This window comes from Ceratotherium simum, chromosome 32 (assembly GCF_057802395.1).
Source record: "Ceratotherium simum simum isolate JZ-2026a chromosome 32, ASM5780239v1, whole genome shotgun sequence".
NCBI classification, from domain to species: domain Eukaryota; kingdom Metazoa; phylum Chordata; class Mammalia; order Perissodactyla; family Rhinocerotidae; genus Ceratotherium; species Ceratotherium simum.
In genome coordinates this window covers 7904207-7917934 of record NC_141931.1, presented here as the reverse complement: position 1 = coordinate 7917934, position 13728 = coordinate 7904207, and the positions used below count along the sequence as shown (strand labels likewise).

General features: G+C 39.2%; 1 protein-coding gene across 2 annotated transcripts in view; it reads right to left on the bottom strand.

The window, feature by feature from the left end:
• The window catches only part of ODAD2 (outer dynein arm docking complex subunit 2), a 181530-nt gene that overhangs the window by 126194 nt on the left and 41608 nt on the right, over window positions 1-13728 (bottom strand). The window lies entirely within an intron of this gene.

Here is a 13728-nt window from a genome sequence, read left to right as displayed (position 1 = left end):
ACTTCAGCCTTTCCAGAAAATTCCCTCCACATCTCTAAAAATGTTATGAACCACTATCCTGTGGTGACATCACTGACAATTTCTGTTTTTCATACTAATTTTCCTTCCGGGTAATCTAGGCTGTCCTCTACATTCAAGATTAAGTTTAGAACGACAAGAGCCTTGATTTTATTATTCACATTTAAAATAATAAGTTTTGTTCTTACAGCTCTTAGTGTCTTTTTCTCGATATCAGGAGAAATTTTAACACCACCAATTTTCCTACAGTTGGTTTTGAAACATAAAATAATAAATCCTCCACTTATTACTGTCAGTTTCATAAACTCCCTTGGTTGGGGGCACAGGACCCCCACACGCTAGCACTTCTGGTGCCTCTTTTAGAAAAACAAAAGGCAGATAGTTTGTAAACCCATAAAGAAGAATCTAAATGCTAACCGTAATTAATTAAAGAAAATAATACAGAAAAGAGAAAAGCAAAGAAAATAAGAAAAACAATTCATTAAACAAGGCTCTTCTTCTGAATTTAAATGGTCAGAAGGAGCCAGACAGTTCCCCTGCGGTATCTGAAGGGACAGAGCTGGGTTCCTACACAAAAGTTTGAAAATGCAAACCAAGAGCTTCCGGCAGGGAGAGTTCTTTAGGCAGTGGCTTCAGACTCAAGCATGACTAGGAAGCGAGAAGATGTCCAACAGCGTGTCATGTCTCAGTCAAGCCAAGAGAATCCTCTCACCCCAGGCCCAACTCCCTAAAGAAGAACCTACTGTCCCGACATTCTCAGTCGTGCCTGATCGAGGACCTTCTTGACTGCTATTCTTACATTATATTTTCTTTGGTAGCAATTTTCTACTTACACGCTCAGCACAATTATTGTTTCCTATTTCATTTCAAGGTCTCTTAATTTTTCTCTTCTAGACTATTTCCATCTTGTGTGCTTTATTTCATTGTTTACACTATAACCAATGAAATAAATTTTTTTAAAGTCATGTAATTGCAGCAGGTGCCCAAAAGGTAAGATTTTATATTTTCCTGAATTATCTCTAGGCCAATTTTGAAGCCAAAGGATGGAAAATTGACATTCATCATCGAGAAGTTAGATCCTTATAGAAAAAAAATTGCTGTAAATCATCAGCTTTTTCTGAAAATCTGGAAACATATTCATAGGCTTGAGGGATTTTTTTTAGAACAGTTTTATATTAGGGAAAGTTAGTTTTTCCACATTTCAGGATTTAGTTCTACTCTTGTCACTGACCACACTCCCCAAAGGATTATAAATCTTTCAGAATGAATACCAGAGCATGGGAGCCAAAATATTCAACATACAGAGCCACAAATGTTGGCCAATTGCTATTCTTTAAATACCAGCTATGTCAAAGGATTTTCAAATGTTCGTTCCACTTTGACCAGACGCCATAAAGATCTAACTGTGGAGAAGCAGCGCAAATATACTCCTTTTTCAATTAAATCTCTCCGGAGAATGTCATTAGTTGCCAATACTTATTTTCACATTTTATCATGCATTTGCATTTGTGAAGTTTTAAGAGCTGGAGAAAACATAGTAAAATATGGTTTTACTAGCTTCTGAAGGGTTTGAAGAATGCTTCCAGTAAGGTTTTCCACTTCTTCAATTAATGCAGTTCTTTTGCTAGTTGTCTTCCTGCCCCTGCTTCCTCTCAGACATCTCCAGGCTCTGTCGGCCTCTGGGATATCTTGCAGTTCACATTCCTTTCTATGACAAGGAGGTATTCATTTTCACAATCAGGTTTCAAACACGCACAGGTTCTCTCACTTTTCTCAAAATTTCTTTTTGAAAGACAAGCTGAAGAGAGGATATTTTTCTAAATGATGTTTTTCATTGTTTTAAATAAAATCCTTGAAATGAAAAAGTATTCCTCTATCTGATATACAGAATGATACCCACCCCCGCCTCCCTCCTGCTGATAAGGAAGAAATAAAAATTTACTAAAGTTGAGATGAAGAATGTATTCAAGAGTAAATCAAAGAGCAAGCTCCCTCAAATCGTTCTTGTATTCTTTCATTCAATAAATTTGCACACTTACTCTTCACCGAATCTGATGCTAGGCGCTAGAGACATCCCGTTAAATAAAAACAGACGTGGTCTTTGCCTTCACAAAGCTCACAGTTTAGTGGAGAAGAAAGATTTTAATTTTTTAAGCCCATCCAAATAAATGAAAACTTTAAGTCTGAGTAGTGCTAGAAGGGAGAGGGGCATGGAGCTATGGAAGCCCACAAGAGGCGACTTGAACCAGGCCTGGGGCATCAGGGAACGTTCCCCTGAGGAAAGTATGTCTGGATTGAGGTCTGGACAAAGGTAGGAGCTTTCCCTGGTGGAGAAGGAGAGAAGTTATGAAAGACAGACCCGTAAGAGAGAAGAGAATGTGCAAACGCCCTACAGTGGAGTGGAGCACGGCTTGTTTCAGAACTAAAGAAGGCCAGTGTGGCTGAGACCTAAAGAGTGGGCAGCAGAGTGGTCCAAGATGAGCTGAAAAACTAGGTGGGCAACAGAACCTACTGGGCTTATAGGCCGGGTTAAGAATTTTACTCTTTATGCAAGATTGATAGGAAATATTCAAGGACTGTTTTTTTGGGGGGAGGGAGAGAACTAGCATGAGCTGAGTACATTCTTAAAAGCTCGTTCTGGCTGAAGAAGCCCCTGGGTGGAGGGGGCAAGTGCGGATATGCAGAGACCACTGGGGTTACTGCAGCCATCCAGAGAAGAGGGTAACTTGGATTTGGAGGTCCAAGTGATTCACTGTGTGTTGTAAAGGTGTCGAGTAACTTCGTTCAGAAAAGGATGATATGAAGCTAGACGATGAAACTCTGATGGGCACACATACTCACAGGGCCATCACTCTGAGCTACCATCAGAGCCCCGCACGACAAGAGGGAGACAAGAAGGCAGGCAGAGGCCTGGTTGAGAATAGAGGCCTCACTTTTCCTGTTCCCACTGTCTGCAGTCAAGAGGCAGCTGGTGAGACCTCGTAAGGTGACACAACCATCACACAGCCATCCAACTGGCTTTCAGTGTTCTTAGTACTTTTTCCTCCAAACATGCCACTCAGAGCAAGAGAAGTGAACCCCTGCCAGTGACTGTTTATTAATGATGACAGAGGGCCTGGCGCCCGGCACAGAGGTTGGCTTACAGATACTCTTCCTCTCCCAGGATCAGAGATGGTGAAAAGTCAATGCCCGAAGTGAGTGGCATATAACCACGTAAGTGAAGGCAGTAAAATATACTGCTTTGCCTTCTGTTTATTTGCAAATGGATTTTATACTGATGATTCAGCACTCATAAACCCAAGACTCAAGAGATGAGACTCAAGAGAACTCCAGGAAGGAAAATGAGAAAATACTGTTCCAGAAGAAAAAAGAAATTAGACTCAGACTGTCGTAGTACAGGCTTGCTAAGAATTTTTTATCAGGAATGGATAAGGAACAACGCAAGGATTCCCTACACAGTCTTTTTAAATAGCCATGGAACAGTTAAAGAAATTGACAACTTACTGGAGTGTCCTAGTCATTGCAATGAGGAAAAATTTGTAGCAAATGTAACTGTCTTCCTAAAAAGATTCAGAAGAATGAACTGAATAATTATGATAATTAAAAACAGCTCAGTAAAGTGGCTGGATACAAGGTCAACATTCAAAAATGAGTAACTCTCCATACACTAAGAATAACAAATCAAAATGTGTAATTTGAAAAATGTTCCCATGCCAGTATCAGCAAAATAATAATAACAAAAATATCTATGAGTAAATCTGACAAGAAATGTGTTGGAAATATATGAAAAAAAAAATCCATTAAGTTTTACTAAAGTACATAAAAGATTAAATCAATGAATGGTTACAGTATCTTCCTGAATAGAACAACTCAATGCTATTAAAATTGCAATTTATCCAAAAGTTATATATAAATTCATGTAAACCAACAAAATTCCCAAAAGCATTTTTTGAGGCTTTTTTTTTCTTAACTTGACTCTCAATTCACTCTAAAGATGATCTGGAATGAAAAATATGCAAAAAGGAGTTTAAAATTTTAAGAAAACTCTCTGGCCAATCAAATCTTAACATATTCCAAAGCTACAGTAATTAAACCAGCATGGAATTGGCATGGGAACACCCAAATAAATCAACGTGACAGAGAAAGATACAGAAACAAACTCTCACAAGTGCGATTACAGTACTTTATAGAGGTAGCATCTCAGATCACTGGAGGAAAGAGTGGATGAGCCAATAATCTGATCTGGATTAAGGATTTGAACTTCTTTTTTTAAGATATAAAATTACCAGAAAGAAATAGAAAATGTTTTGTTCTCTTGGAATGGCTTTAGAAGAACCTTCCTAGCTCCTAAGAGGCAAAACCCGTAAGCTGTGAAGAAAACAATATTTATTAAGGTACCATTTTAGAGCTTTCGTAACAAAAGAGTAGATAAAAAGACATAGGACAAACTGAGAAATTCTTTGCAAATAAGATAACAAAGGATTAATTTGCATCAAGACTCTAAAGACAAACAACCACATAGAAAAACAGGCAAGGTATACAATACAACGGCTATTTGACATAAGAAAAAAATGTATCAACCTCACCAGTAAGCAGGAATATGCAAATTCACACAAGATATTTTCCCTATCAGAATTGGCCAAAATAAAAAATAAAAAATGACTGCAGATTACTGAGAATTTATAACAGTGAATCTTATTCTTAGATGAACAATTTTAATACCCTGGGGAGACTTTAAAAACTATCAATGCCCAGACCCCATTCCAGACCAATTCAGTTCAAACTTCCACGCAAAGTACGTGGGCATTAGGGTTTTTGTTTGTTTGTTTGTTTTTAAGAGTCTGGCTGATTTCACTCTGTAACCAAGGTTGAAAACCTTTGGTAATTTCTGATAGAGTGTCAATTGATAATTTGCTTTCTCTGAGGAGTATCAAAAAATTTTTTCACATAAACCAAGCTTGGTTGGTTTATTACTTTTCATTGTTTTCCTCTAAACTTAAAAAGTTTTATGTAGTACTTCTCAAACTTTACTGTGCATATATTCTTTCTTTTAAAAAAGTAGCTTTATCAAGGCGTAATTCATATACCAGAAAAACTGCACATATTTAATGTATACAATTTGATGAGTTTAGACATACACACATACCCATGATGTCATCACCACAATCAAGATAATAAAAATATCCATCACCTCCAAAAGTTTCCTTATGTCTCCCCCTTTTTTTGTGGTAATAACACAATACTAAGGGGCTGGCCCAGTAGCGCAGCGGTTAAGTGCGCGCGCTCCGCTGCAGCGGCCCAGGGTTCGCAGGTTCGGAATCCCGGCGCGCACCGACGCACCGCTTGTCAAGCCATGCTGTGGCGGCGTCCCATATAAAGTAGAGGAAGATGGGCACGGATGTTAGCCCAGGGCCAGTCTTCCTCAGCAAAAAGAGGAGGATTGGCATCGGATACTAGCTCAGGGCCAATCTTCCTCACAAAAAAAAGGAAAGAAATAACACAACACGAGATTTACCCTCTTAAATTTTCTAAGTGCACAATACAGTATTATTAACTATCGGCATTATGTTGTACAGCAGATCTCTAGAACTTACTCACCTTGTGTAACTGAAATTTTATACCCATTGAACAACTCCCCATGTGAACTATCAAAATTTTAAATGTGTATACTCTTTGACTCAAGCAATTCTATTTCCAAGAATCTATCCTACAGTAATAGTGTACATATCCAAAGGATATGTAAAAATATTTGCTGTAGCATTGTGGTAATAACAAAAATTGACCTGGGAGACAACCTAAAAAGTTATCAATAAGGGGACTGTTAAATAAATTATTGATATATACATATAATGAAATACTATGTAGCAACTAAAGGGATTGAGGCAGATATGAAAGATCACCAAGACATAACATTCAATATAAAAAGCACAATGTAGAACAACAAATAATATGACTTCATTTTATGTATAAAAATGACATGTGTATGTATATAAACAGATCCATCTGGAAGGGGGCTTTCACTTTTATTCTTTTGTGTAGCTTGAATTTTTACCATGAGCATATGTTAACGTATTATTTGTACAGTCGTTTAAGATTTTAAACACAGACGGGAGTAAGGGAAGGACTAGAAGAGGAACATATGCTTCTGCTATGCCCTGCGTGTGACAGAAATACCAGGAGCCACATCCACCCAGAGAGCAAGAGCTGGGAAAGGAGCCGCAGCCCTTGTCAGCAGGAATCGCGAAGGCTAGTGGACCAAAAAGGGACGTGTATTTTAAAGATTTTATTTATTCAGTTTTTCCCCCCAAAGCCCCAGTAGATAGTTGTATGTCATAGGTTCACATCCTTCTAGTTGCTGTACGTGGGACTCGGCCTCACGTTGGACGGAGAAGTGGTGCCTCGGGGCGCGCCCGGGATCCGAACCCGGGCCGCCAGCATCAGAGCGCGCGCACTTAACCGCTAAGCCACGGAGCCGGCCCGGGACGTGTATTTTAATATTTTCCTACAAATATGCAATTTCTAATAATGAGTACAACAGATTTATAGACATATGTAAAATGAAAGATCATTTATACCAATTCTGGGACCTTTTACTCCTTAACTCTTATACTTAGAAATTCTTCAGTATGCAAACTTCTGTAACAGGACAGGAGTATGTGTTCTTAAAACAAAAAGTAAAGCAGCCTAGTGCATTATATAAACCGAGAACTAGGCAATGCTACTTTCCCCGATTTATTTAGCCTCTCAAATAAATTTGGGGGGAAAGCATACTTTGAGGAACAGAAAGTAGTGTTGCTGCAAATACACCAGGCAACAAATTCCCCGAAAAGATCTATTACGTTTTCAGATCATTACATAAAACTGCCTTAGACAGCAAAATTCTTTCCAATCAAAAATCTTATTAATAGCTAGAAGGGTAGGGTGTATCACATAATTATGCTCTAGCTGGGCTGGCTCATAGTATGCAAGAATGAATGAATGAATGAATGAGTTAAAGCTTAAGAGACCTCCCTGGAGATTTTTAATGTTGTCATTTTTCTGTAGTAAAGCTGATGTGGTCACACACTGCTAGCTGGTGGTGGTATAAACTATTATGATTCAGGTAGTGTTATATCACCATACTCATTGAATTATCTTTGCTTTTCTCTACTCTTATTTATTTATGATAGCCAAAAGGCAAGGAGCGTTTAACGCTAAAAAACTAAAAAAAATTATTATTTTATTTGTGGAGTACAGATTCCTTTTTGGAGATGAGAGTCCTCTCCATCACTTCCACCATGTTGTTTGTAATAAAAATAAAAGGAGATGAATTCTTTTTTTGTGGGCAATATAAACATACAAGTAACATGCATCTCAAGTAATCCAAATACTTAAAATGTGTTCACTTCTTACACTACATTATTCGACTTTTTTTAAAAGTTAACTCACATCAATATAACAACATATGTATTAACTTGAAACATGTTTCTCAGGAAAGTGGTACTAATTTTCCTGACTCCTGAAGTTTATTTGGGTGCATAAACAGTGACCATTGTTTTCCATTTTTGAAAGATGCTTTTCAACCAGAATAACACTGCACTATCACGTTCTCTCCATCTCTTTAAGTAAAAACCTAGCAAAAAAGCACACTCTAATACTGCCTTCCAAAAACAAACATTGAATTCCTTTGTTAAAAAGTGCTCCCTGTTTAATTAGTCTCTTACTCAAATGAAGAAAACCAAACGAGAGAAAATAGGAATGTACAACAGCAAGGCCTGCCTGCCTCCTGGGCCCTGAATTTCTTGACCGAGAGACAGAATAACCAGGCCACAGGCTACCCAGAGAGAAGCCTGGACGCCGTCCCGTCCGCCAGCCACCTTCTGTGTGGCCCAGAGCGAAGTATTTCTCAGCTTTTCCACCAATGAAATAAGGATCACACTACCATACCCAAAACCCGAGTAATGGGAAAGGAATTTAATTAACTATAATTGATTGCAAAGTACATCCAATTCCGGCAATGAAAAATCATGTAACTCCCCATTACCACTTAGAAGAACTCTTTAACCAATTAAGGTGTGTGTGTGTGTGTGTGTGTGTGTGTGTGTGTCAGTGTGTTTAATCAGTTTGTGAAAGATCACTAAGGCACGGAGCACCACAAAAGCAGTCTTTAAAAAGGGTTTCAAGTCTGAAAATGTCTCTGCTGAGAATTCCTCGCCAGAGAGGAAATCTACAAGATGCCAGGGAGGGAGCCCTGAGCATCTCTTGAGAAGCCTTGTGGGATTTCTGATGTGACTGTCTTTTAGATGTCACTCTGAAATAGAGTCCTGGTCACTGCAAAGCTGGGGGAACCACCACGCACTTGCACTTTTCATGCCCTGAAAATTCTGAATTCGTGGATACATAACAGAACAAAACCAAGATCCCTGGCTCATGTGAAAGGTGAAATCAACATTAGCGTTTTAGGAATGTGATCATATAGAATAAATAAATTTGGCGTTATCCCTCACCAACACACCATGGGTGGGCGGAGAAGATAAATGTGCGACGATACGCAGCTGTGATCACAAGCTGCCACTCAGCAATTTACATCAGCCCTTCTCCGCTGAGTGACATGTGTTCAGACATCACATCCCCTCAGAACTCTGGAACAGTGATGCCCCAATATCACATTCAAGGCTGACACCACAGCTGTGAATTTACATCAAAAGCCCATCATGTGCCTGGTCTTCACATCTAGCTCGCCACAGTTTTAGTGTGTAGGAGCTCAACTGACTTTAAAAATAAACATTTTTCTCTTTTTGCTTCAAACTTTCCTAATTATTTTTCTTCCTTTAATTAGTCTTTTTTATCTACTAGCTAGTTGCATAAAATTACTAAATAAAATGTCACTTTAAGATTTAAAAAAAAAACAGCCAATGAAGCAATCTGCTTATAAGATGGCAAACTAATATTTAGGGAAGACTGTCAGTTTAGTATTGGAATTTTAGTCCAAAAAGATTGTCTTAGTTGTACTAACTCGAGTAAGAGGTAGCTACTTTTTGATTAGCTATTACGAGGTCACCTTCAATCATGAATAAAAAGACGAAATCAGGCCCACCTGCTCCTCCTTATTGTCTCTCTCAGAATCATTCATTCCCCTGGCTCCCAAAGCGGAGTAACTAGAGCTTCAGTCCTGTCTTTCCAACTCAACACATGGGCATTTCTATTCAGGTATTTCACTCTCTTCAAACTTAATCTGCTCCAAACCAAACCCTCCTCATAAACTGGCCTGCCTTCTTTCTCGGCCATGTCTTTACTGCTTCCAAGGACACTATGCTATTGCAAGCCCCCAGCACACCCTCACTATCAACACAACCCCCTTTCACTGGCCTCCCGTCTCTTTCTGCTCTGATTCACTTTGCACACCACCTGCTGCTGGACTCAGCTTTCTCAGTCAGTGCTTTCAACCTCCTGCTCCCCAGCTGGTTGGATCAAAACCCCAGGTGCAGAAATAGGCATCCCGCAGGGAAGAGGTACACCTGGGGAAATGGCCCTGGGGATTAACCCCAGAGTCTGCCATTATTGCAGCAAGTACTCAGGAATAGAGGGGCTGAATGAAGCACTTCAGGGTAGGGGCAGACGTCTCCAAACTTGCTTGCTAATATTACCCCAGCTGAGCGTGGAACGGATGCCAGGACTGTATAGACATCTCATCCTCGAGGGACAGTCCTGGGAAATGCCTAGAGGGGAGAGAGAGCATGATTCTAGACCCAGCCTCCGAGATCCCTCCAAACTACTTAAAAGCTGGCCAACCCTTTTCTTGGCATCACTCTATAGTCTCCTCAATGTTCTCTTGGATTCCTGATCCTACAGTCTTAAGTTCCATACTCAATCCACCTTCAATCCACCTAGAAACGGATTCCAATAGGGTTTCAACTATGGGTCCAGACATTCATCCTCCAACTCTCCTCCTATTTCACAAAGGGATTTTCACATACTTGATTTAGAAATGAGTGAAACTGGTATATTTTTAGAGAGACTCACAGAACTAGTGTGGGGCACACACTTTAACAACTATCTCCCCCACTTGCTGAGACTGATCCAAAGCAAAACATTTTTATTTTTTTGTGTGAGGAAGATTAGCCCTGAGCTAACATCTGCGCCAGTCTTCCTCTATTTTGTATGTGGGACGCTGCCACAGCATGGCTTGATGAGCAGTATGTAGGTCCACGCCCAGGATCCGAACCCACAAACCCCGGGCCGCCGAAGTGGAGTGTGCCAACTTAACCACTATGCCACCAGGCCAGCCCCCACAGCAAAACATTTTAATTACAATATTTTAAAGCAGCCCTGGGCAGGGGAGAAAACAATATCCACATACAGCTAGCAAATGCAGCAACAAAATAGTATATCTACAAGGAGAATGGGAGTAGGAAAAGGAGGAGAGAGGGGAGTAAGAGAAGATAGGGGAAGACATAACAGCAGACGGAATGACTCTGGCTCAGAGGGAGGAAAAACTGCTCTCAAGGAGCTGAGAGTGAAAGACACACAGTCTGGCCCCTCGGGAACCTCGTCCTCTCCCCATCACTCCTTCTGGGCAGAGGGGGGAGAGGCAAGCCTGTGCTCATTAGCAAGACAATCTGCAAGATATAGAAGTGAGCTTAATATGGTCTCTCCACTCAAGGAGTAGCTGATAAGACAAACAAGCTGAACCATAACGACAGCAGAAGGCAGAATCTAAGCGTTTCTCACTAAGGTAGCTGAAAGGGGGTTTACAGCTTCATTTAGAATTAGAGTAGAGAGCTGATGACTCTCTACTCTAGAGAGTAGAGTAGCTACGTGGGGAAAAAGAGAAGTTGGAAGGTTAGTGAGTAAAAATGCAATGTATCCATTAGTTTAAAAATTAAATTGTGTTCTAAAAATCCAGATTAAAAGAATATATACATATATAAAACTTGCAAGTTGAAATGAGCGTATGTCAAAGCCAAATAATTAAATGCAAACTCCCTTTACTTATGTGCCAAGATCTGAGCTCATAGCTCTGGATAAATAACAAGCCATAGTTCATCGACCTGTTTGGGTATTAATGAGCTCATCAAATTTTTTTCAACAATTACAGACATTGCTGTACTTGGAAAATGGTAAGTAGAAAGTCAAGAGAACACTAACGTTTCTCTGCTAGTGTAAGTCTACATTTAGGCATGATTTTGTAAATTAAAATGTCAGATGTATTTATTTTGAGATTATCTAGAGAGATTCAATTTCGCATTTCACATACTTTTAATATCCTTTCGTGTCTCCATATAAAACATTTATCTGCGTCAAAAACCTTGAAATCATTTGTAGATATACTTTTCCTTTTATTGGCTATGTTAAGAATATTTACCTGTGGGAACTATAAGAATTCCAAGCAATTTACTGTCTGGCCAAAAGTATCACATTTGCACATGATTTATTGATGAATAACTTGTGCAAGCTTAAGTAGCACTTCATCAATAAATGTTTTCCTTAGCTGTTCTGGGACAGAAATAGTGCATCCCTTTTTGGCCAATATTATATGGACTTCTAAATAGTTGAGAAACTCAAGATAGTTATTCAATAATTAGACTAAAATGAGAAACTCTCTTTGCCATGTTTACTGGGAAGATATTATTGAGGATGTCATTCACTACCTCACTCCCTGTCTGCCCCATTAAGTCCTCAGGGAGAAAATTCTTTCTGCTCTTAGCACCAGGATCAGTTACACTCACTGGCAACTGTATTAACTCACTGGATTTCCCTCCTTTTATTGGTTGCTAGAAAACTTAAAGCAAAAGTCGAGGGCCACCTGGGCAAATCAATAAGATTCCACGCCATACATTTTCTATAGTAATAATATATGCAATAGAAAGAATTATTATTGCCAACAGGTACTGAGTACTTTATGCGAAGCACTCCATGCGTGTTAGATTTCACTTAATATTCATATAATCCTAAAATATGAGAACTTTTACTTTGCCCTCTTGACCAATGAGGAAACTGTAGCTTAGAGAGGTCAGTCAACGCCCCCAAGGCCACTGAGCTGGTAAGGAGCAGAATCCCGCCTCAAATGAAGTCTTTCTGCCATCCAAGATCACGCTTCTAACTGTTAGTCATTCTGCCTTCTGGCCTATCTGATGCTTCTGACCCTTTGAATGTTTTATTTCCTTTTACTAATGAAAAAAAGTTAATAGACCAGAATTCACTGGATAAACACCAGGGCTCTTCCAATCTTCTTCCAAAAGGCCATGTCCGAGCCCCAACGCCTGTCTGGCTGCAGCTGCTCAAGTACTGCGTGGCAAAGTTCACTGCCCATTTTTTCCCCAGATGACATGCTCTTTACATGTAGAGGAGACGAGATCACGGGCAGCTCTGTGGTTCAGTAAAGGAGCAGAGGTACTGTCAGGAAAGTCTCCTGAGTCTGGACATTGCTGCTGTGTTGGGCTGGGCCACCAAGTTGATTGTATGGTTTGCACATAAAGATGCCCGCCAAGGGGGTGTGCAGGACCCTGGGGCCTCAACTCCAGCCTGTGCTCCACGCTACTGTTTCCAAATTCCTGACAGACTTATATCTTCAAGATTCTGGAACAAGAAATCGGAATTCCCAGAAATTCTCAGGAATTCCTGAAATCATAAGTTATTCCATGGTTTTCCCTAAATTTTATTTATATGTCTTTAAATAATAATGCTGACCATAATAGTGAATCATTTCCATAATAATAAACAGTGAATCATTTTCTGTGATAAAGATGCTAAAAATTCCAGAGGTTTTCTGTAAAAAAAATAAAAATCTATATATATTGCAATAACATGTAAAAATGATCTCCATCTGATATTTAATAAGAAAAAACACTAAAAGAGGGGAACATTAACACAAAATAAATGCCAAATAAAAGTCTTTTTAAAAGTTGAAAGATGATATAAAAACATTTACTATTTATAAGATATTCTTAACATGAAATTTTAAAACACACACAGCATTAATTGTCCTTTCCCATAGTCTTGATTTTTGTTTCATGACAAATATTCCAGATGTACAAAAAACAATTCTTTCATTTTGCATTTATATTGGTCAAATTGTTAAGAGGCTTCCAAAAGCATAGCCAAAGTGGGCGCTAGGGCTTGCTTTACACAAGCTCGTTTCCTTTTTTAATGATGAAAATATTGTATCTGCTTGCCCTGATGCTAGCTTGGCCATTGAAATCTATGTTGTTTTTGCTAATTCAGATTTTTCAGATCACTTTCTGGTTTCATGATGGACTGTTCCACAACACACTTTCACATCTTTTTCTCTTTGCATTTCTTCTGTTAAATTACTTACAAAGAACAAATTGTAATACATAATATATATAATATAGCGAACATTCGAACACTGAAAAAATGCCAGCAAACCTTATTGGGTACATCCAAATAACATAACATTCAGATCTCTTAGCAAGCTTGACAAAGCTACATAGAATCACAGGTCAAAATTTCAAATTTAAAGACGTATTTTGCTTCCAAAATTTGTTATTTCTTGGAACACCACTAACAGGATTTGTATCAAGTATACTATGCATATAAACTTAATAGTACTTGGTTTTGCAAGAATGACTCGCCGTTAGCCGCAGACACACATTTAAAGCAGAGCAACAGCTCTGAGCAAGGCTGACGGATCAGACCATGACCATCTCTCCCCTACTCGCTCCTGCCCTGATGCCTGGAAACGCTTACCTTCACCTTTGACTCCGCTGT